The following is a 6,060-nucleotide window of genomic DNA, read 5'->3' on the forward strand; positions in this document are numbered from 1 at the left end:
TAGAGACAGAGTTTCACCATATTGGTCAGGCTGGTCTTGAACTCCTGACCTCAGGTGATCCGCCCACCTGGGCCTCCCAAAGTGCTGGGATTACAGGCATGATAAACAAATATTCTTAATAGGGCTACTTTGAATTAATCTGCCTTTATGTTTGGGAGAAGAAAGCTGAGACATTGCAAGAAAGATGATGAGAGATAAATGTTGATCTTTTGGCCCCATTTGTTCATTGTATTCGCTATTTGAACATTGTCCTGTTCTATTGTTAGTTTTCTTCTTCATTTATTGTATAGTCAATTTTAAATCTCTGTAATATGATACATTTTCCTGTCTTAAGTTATTATCTAAAGTTAATCCAGATTACATTGTCCTTATACTTGTACAACATTAAAATGAAAGGCTTTGCTTTGCATTGTGAGGTTTAGGCGGAAGTTGGAATCAGGTTTTAGGATTCTGTGTCTCGTTAGCTGAATAATGTGAGGATTAACTTCTGCCAACTCAGACCATTTCCTAATCAGTTGAAAGGGAAACAAGTATTTCAGTCTCAAAATTGAATAATGCACAAGTGTTAAGTGATTAAACTAAAACTGTTCTTATGTCAGTTTCTTGATTGGTAAAATTTGCATTTTAATTCAGGAAGAGAAATACTTTTGGCCAGGCATGGCTGTAATCCCAGCACTTTGGGAGACTGAGGCAGGTGGATCACCTGAGGTCAGGAGTTTGAGATCAGCCTGGCTAACATGGTGAAACCCCATCTCTACTAAAAATACAAGAATTAGCCGGGCATGGTGGTACGTGCCTGTAATCCCAGCTACTCGGGAGGCTGAGGCAGGAGAATCGCTTGAACCCGGGAGGCAGGTTGCAGTGAGCTGAGATTATACCACTGCACTTCAGCCTGGGCAACAGAGTGAGACTGTCTTAAAAAAAAAAAAAAAAAAAGTATTTTTTGTAAAGGCTAACGAATTCATTTGCTTTCCACTGGTTCTGGACAAGAGACTTGCCTTGTGCCTATTCTGGCATAAGGTGTATAGGAGACAGGTACACCCGAAAGGTGGTGCCCAAAAATATTAACTATCATACTGCATGTGGGGTTTGTGAAGTCGGGGCTGAGTTAACTTCTCAACTGTGGGGGAGCCACTCCTGGGCCTCTTTTCCCATTTGCAAAACAGGTGGGGCTAGAGGTCTTCCCAGCTGGAGTTTTGCTTTGCTGTCCCTCATCTGACCTGACCTGTGTGGACTCCAGCACAGGTTTCGATTGGTCCCTCTGTCTATAAAGGCCCTTTCCTGAGTCGGAATCCCACCCACTTTGATAAAGCCTTTTAGAATTAATGACACCCATCCATCCCCAAACGAACCAATTATTATTCCTTGTACCTCATGCCACTGCCATTCAGTGAGAAGAGAGCAGTTCTCTTGTCAGGTGCCGTTTTCTACCTGCATGTTAATTCAGGAAGATGGGGCACTGAGCCAGATGGGAGGCCCCTCCCTCTGGAGCTTGGGTTTACTCCTAGAGAGGAAAACTGATAGATGAGTAGATCTGAAGTGTTGGGCAGTGGTGGGGGCAGCAGAGAATTCTAAGGTGGGTGGGAGTGATTGGGAGAGGCCTCATGGGGGAGATGATGTTTCCTTGGTGGAGGAGACTGGGACTAGTGTTTGAGGTTGTGCTGCTTCCAATTCCTGTGTTCTCATGAGGATTCCTTCCCGTGCTGCTCGTAAGAGAAAGTTGTCTTTGAGGTCACAGGTTTTTATCTGTCTCTATATTTCTAAGCATAAGGCCTCCAAGGATCAGGTATTTAAGTGACTGGTACACGGGGAAATAAACTAATTGGAACTGAAGTATTTTGGGGTGGATGGTATCTTAGATAAAAGTGTGTTCTGTCTCCCAGAGGAACCTAGTAGAGAGCTTTGCCTTTACATCTAAAAAGCGTTCAGTGAAGGTCATTTGATTTGTAATGTCAGGGTGGCACCAGGCCTGTTGTAGAAGTTCAGGGCAGCCAGGCTTCAAGAAGATGACCAGCTACTGGGACAGCCTCCCTGTGGGTGGCCTACAGTCCTGTTCTGCTCTCCCTGGCCCCATGCCAGCTGCCATGCTCTATAGAACGTGTCTCCCATGCTGCCCGAGGAGGGTCTGCAGAGAGTTGAGTGGGCAGGCTGCTGAGTCAATTGCCCTGGGTACTCATTAGGTACATCCTCCCTGGCCTCACCCCCAGACCTACTGAATCAGTCTGGGGGTAAACCAGGGACCCTGTAATCTTAATGGGGGATGTCAGACATTTGAGATCGGGTGGGATAGACTTAAAGTTCAAACCAGTGGACTTCAGTCCTGGGTGTGAATTGTAATCACATGGGGGCTTTTAAAAGCTACTACAGTCTGGATCTCACTTGTGGAAAAGGCAGCCCTGCTGAGCTTTAGCATTATCCAGATGTGTTTTCTGGTGTGTTCTAGACATGCTGTGTAAGAGTTACATTTCATTGCATGTGCACATTCAGGGCCCTGCCCAGCTGCAGTGGCCAGGCCTGGCTGCTAAGAGCAGACCTGCAAAAACCTCCCTTCACCTGGTACTGCTGTGGCCTCTGACCTGAGGATCTTGTCCTGCAAAGGAGGAACCAGATGGGTGTTCTTAACTGTCACCTGGCCAGGGAGCTAACTGGCTGTATTTTGAGGATCAGTGGCCCGCCAGTGTTGGTCTGGAGATCCTGATAATAGTTTAACTTCTCTTAGCAAGACAGGCACAGGCCCAGCCCCTCATCCGTGAGTGGCTGCAACTGGACTGCATGGCCTGGCCTCTTCCAACAGTCCCTGAGTGTAGAGGGGCTACCCTCCTGGTGTCTGTCTGGACACAGAAGGGAACACATCAGTGGTGTCTCCCTGCCATTCCCTGGAGGGAATATGTCACATCAGGATTTTTTTTTTTTTTTTTAAATCATGAGAATAGCTAAACCCATTGCTGCTTAAGGTTCAGTAGTCATGTTCACCTTAGCCTTGGCTCTAGAGACGAGTGGCTCCAGCAAGATGGTGGACTAAGGAACCAAACTCCTGCTTCAAACACCTGCCCATGATAAATAGCACAGTAAAAAGTTAAATAGGTGGGCCAGGCATGGTAGCTCACGCCTGTAATCCTAGCACTTCGGGAGGCTGAGGCAGGTGGATCACCTGAGGTCAGGAGTTTGAGACCAGCCTGGCCAACATGGTGAGATCCCATCTCTACTAAAAATACAAAAATTAGCCAGGCCCACGTGGTGGTGTGTGCCTGTAATCCCGTCTACTCCAGAGGTTGAGGCAGAAGAATCGCTTGAACCTGGAAAGCGGAGGTTGCAGTGAGCTGAGATTGCATTCCAGCCTGGGTGACAAGAGTGAAACTCCATCTCAAAACAAAACAAAACAAAACAAAAAACGGTAAATAGGTAATCACCTCCTGGGAAAGGAGAATGACCTCTTTTGGGAACAAAAAGTGACCATGGAGGCCCCGGAGCTTGTAGCAACCTTCAGAGTGGTTGTTAGTCCCTTAGAGAAATTAAACAGGCAGGGGCTGACGTGCAATTGGATTTGGAGGGAGAAGTTGATCTAAACCAGGGGAGGATTTGGGACCAAAACCTCGGCATAAAGCTAGAGGACCCAGTGTCACAGGAACTAGACAAACCCCATTGGCATAGTGGGGAGGATGAAAGTTTTAATCCTTCTGGATTCTTAAAAATCTTCACACAAGTTTGTGGTCTAGGAACTACTCGAAGATAAATTAATCCCCAGTATTGATCCCTAGCCTGGTTGCACAGGATTCTCACAGGTCGGGTTCACAATCCTAAATTAGAAACTCAGATAACACAACAGATAAAAGGAAAAAAAAAAAAACACGGTATGGTGAAGAAATAGATTTTTGGATTGAGGTAGAATGGGATACAGCATAACTACTAGAGTTCAGGCTCTTAGAGCTGTTTCAACACAGCTTAGTAAGATTAGACATAGCTGAAGAGGGGACTTGTGAGTTGGAAGGGATGTATCTAAGGGAATTATTCTAAAGTAGATGAAAGCACATGGAGAGAGTGGACAGGCAGTGTTTGAGGAGGTAATGACTGGTGACTTTCCAGAATGGACTCATCCTTGAGATCAGGAAGTCCACTAGGAATCACACATGAGAAGCAAAGACATTCATTCCTAGGCTCATTTGAATGAAGCTGCAGAGCATGAACAGAAAGAACAATCATTAAACGAAGGTTTCAACAGAAGCCAAAGGATTATGAAATCATATCTTCAATGCTGAGGGAATCATTGGATGAAATTATTATTCAGAAAGAAGATACATTCTCATGCCAAGGTTTTACCATTCACATCCCCAAACCAAAATAATTCCTAAGGAATTGAGCCAAAAGAAAGGATGGTGATGAGCAGAGAAATTGGTTGGTCCACAGTGAATTGATAGAATCAAAAGGAAGCTGGGTATCATGGTGCATGCCTGTGATCGCAGCAACTCACGAGGCTGAGGTGGGAGCATCACTTGAGTCCAGCCTGAGCAACAGTGAGACCAAACTCAAATGGAACTAGAATAATGGACACTGCAGAGGGATAACGAATACTAAGGTCTTTGTACTATTAGGCTTTGGAGATACACGGTTTAAAGTTTAAAGGTGACCACTGGAGGCATTCCAAAGTGGGGGCCCTGGTCAGGGAGTGGCATGCATGCAGGTGTGGGATGTGTTTCAGGGGAGTTAAAGCTTGATGGGTTTAGTAGAAGGCGGAAAGGGTTGGGGGTGCAGCAGAGAACAAGTCAATGGAAGGAACAAAATAAAATGGTAGAAATAAAAGCACAGTAGATGTAAATAAACTAAAAGTTAAAACTCTTCAGGCTCAGATTCTAGCTGTAAACAATTGCCAAACTAAACACTTAAGAGTGTAAACAATTACTATAGGAAAAACTTTAAAGCAAAAAGCCCCTTAGAGATAGAATTTATTGGCTTAAAGAATGATTGTTCCTCTGGGAACACACGATGGTAATAACTGCACCAAGCACCATGGTCTCTGCAGTGTTTGGAGTCCTGGGCTCAGGCTCAGAGTGATGAAGTGGGGTATTGTCTTGGTGCTGCCATATTCTCTTTAGTCATGTGTTTTTTATTCATTGTCCTCTGGCCCTACACACGGTCCCTGGGTTTGCTTTTATGCCAATTGCCGAGAATCTTCATGGCTCTACTGGCAATTGCTTGAGAGCTCACATTCCTATCATACGTGAGATGTTCCATCTTCCTGTGCCCAGATAGCACCACCAAAGTGCAGGGCTGGGGCAAGCCTGGATGGGGTAGGGTGTGGTCAAATGACTGCTCACAAGTGGATGGTTTGGATTATGCAACGTGGCCACACTGGAATCTCAGCAAAGGGCAGAGGGGTTGAGGCCCAGATGATACCAGGTGAAAAGACAAGACAGGTTTGCAGCACATACTGCGATGGAGATGCTGGGGCCTCCTAGTCTGGGGCAGGCTGAGCCTTCCTGGGTGTGGGTGGGCCTCCGCCATGTAGGGTGCTGTCCTTCCAAGCTTTGGCAAGATGGAATCTTTGTCGGGTGTGGATGTGACCTTGAAAAGGCACGCTCTTGCCTAGAGGCCACTGCTTGACCCCCTGTTGCCCTTTATCAGAGGTATGGGTGTGGTGGCTAGTGCCTGTCATGTCAACACTGGGAGGCCAAGGTGGGAATCCCTTGCTTGAGGCCAGGATTTCAAGACCAGCCTAGGCAACAGAAGGAGACCTTATCTCTATAGAGAAATTTTAAAAAATTAGCCATGTGGGCCGGGCGCGGTGGCTCACGCCTGTAATCCCAGCACTTTGGGAGGCCGAGATGGGCGGATCACGAGGTCAGGAGATCGTTAACACGGTGAAACCCCATCTCTACTAAAAATACAAAAAAATTAGCCAGGTGTGGTGGCGGGCGCCTGTAGTCCCAGCTACTCGGGAGGCTGAGGCAGGAGAATGGCGTGAACCCAGGAGGCAGAGCCTGCAGTGAGCTGAGATTGCACCACTGCACTCCAGAATGGGCGACAGAGTGAGACTCCATCTCAAAAAAAAAAAAAAAAAAAAAA

This window comes from Rhinopithecus bieti, unplaced genomic scaffold (genome assembly GCF_001698545.2).
Source record: "Rhinopithecus bieti isolate Rb0 unplaced genomic scaffold, ASM169854v2 scaffold_1530, whole genome shotgun sequence".
Lineage (NCBI taxonomy): Eukaryota > Metazoa > Chordata > Mammalia > Primates > Cercopithecidae > Rhinopithecus > Rhinopithecus bieti.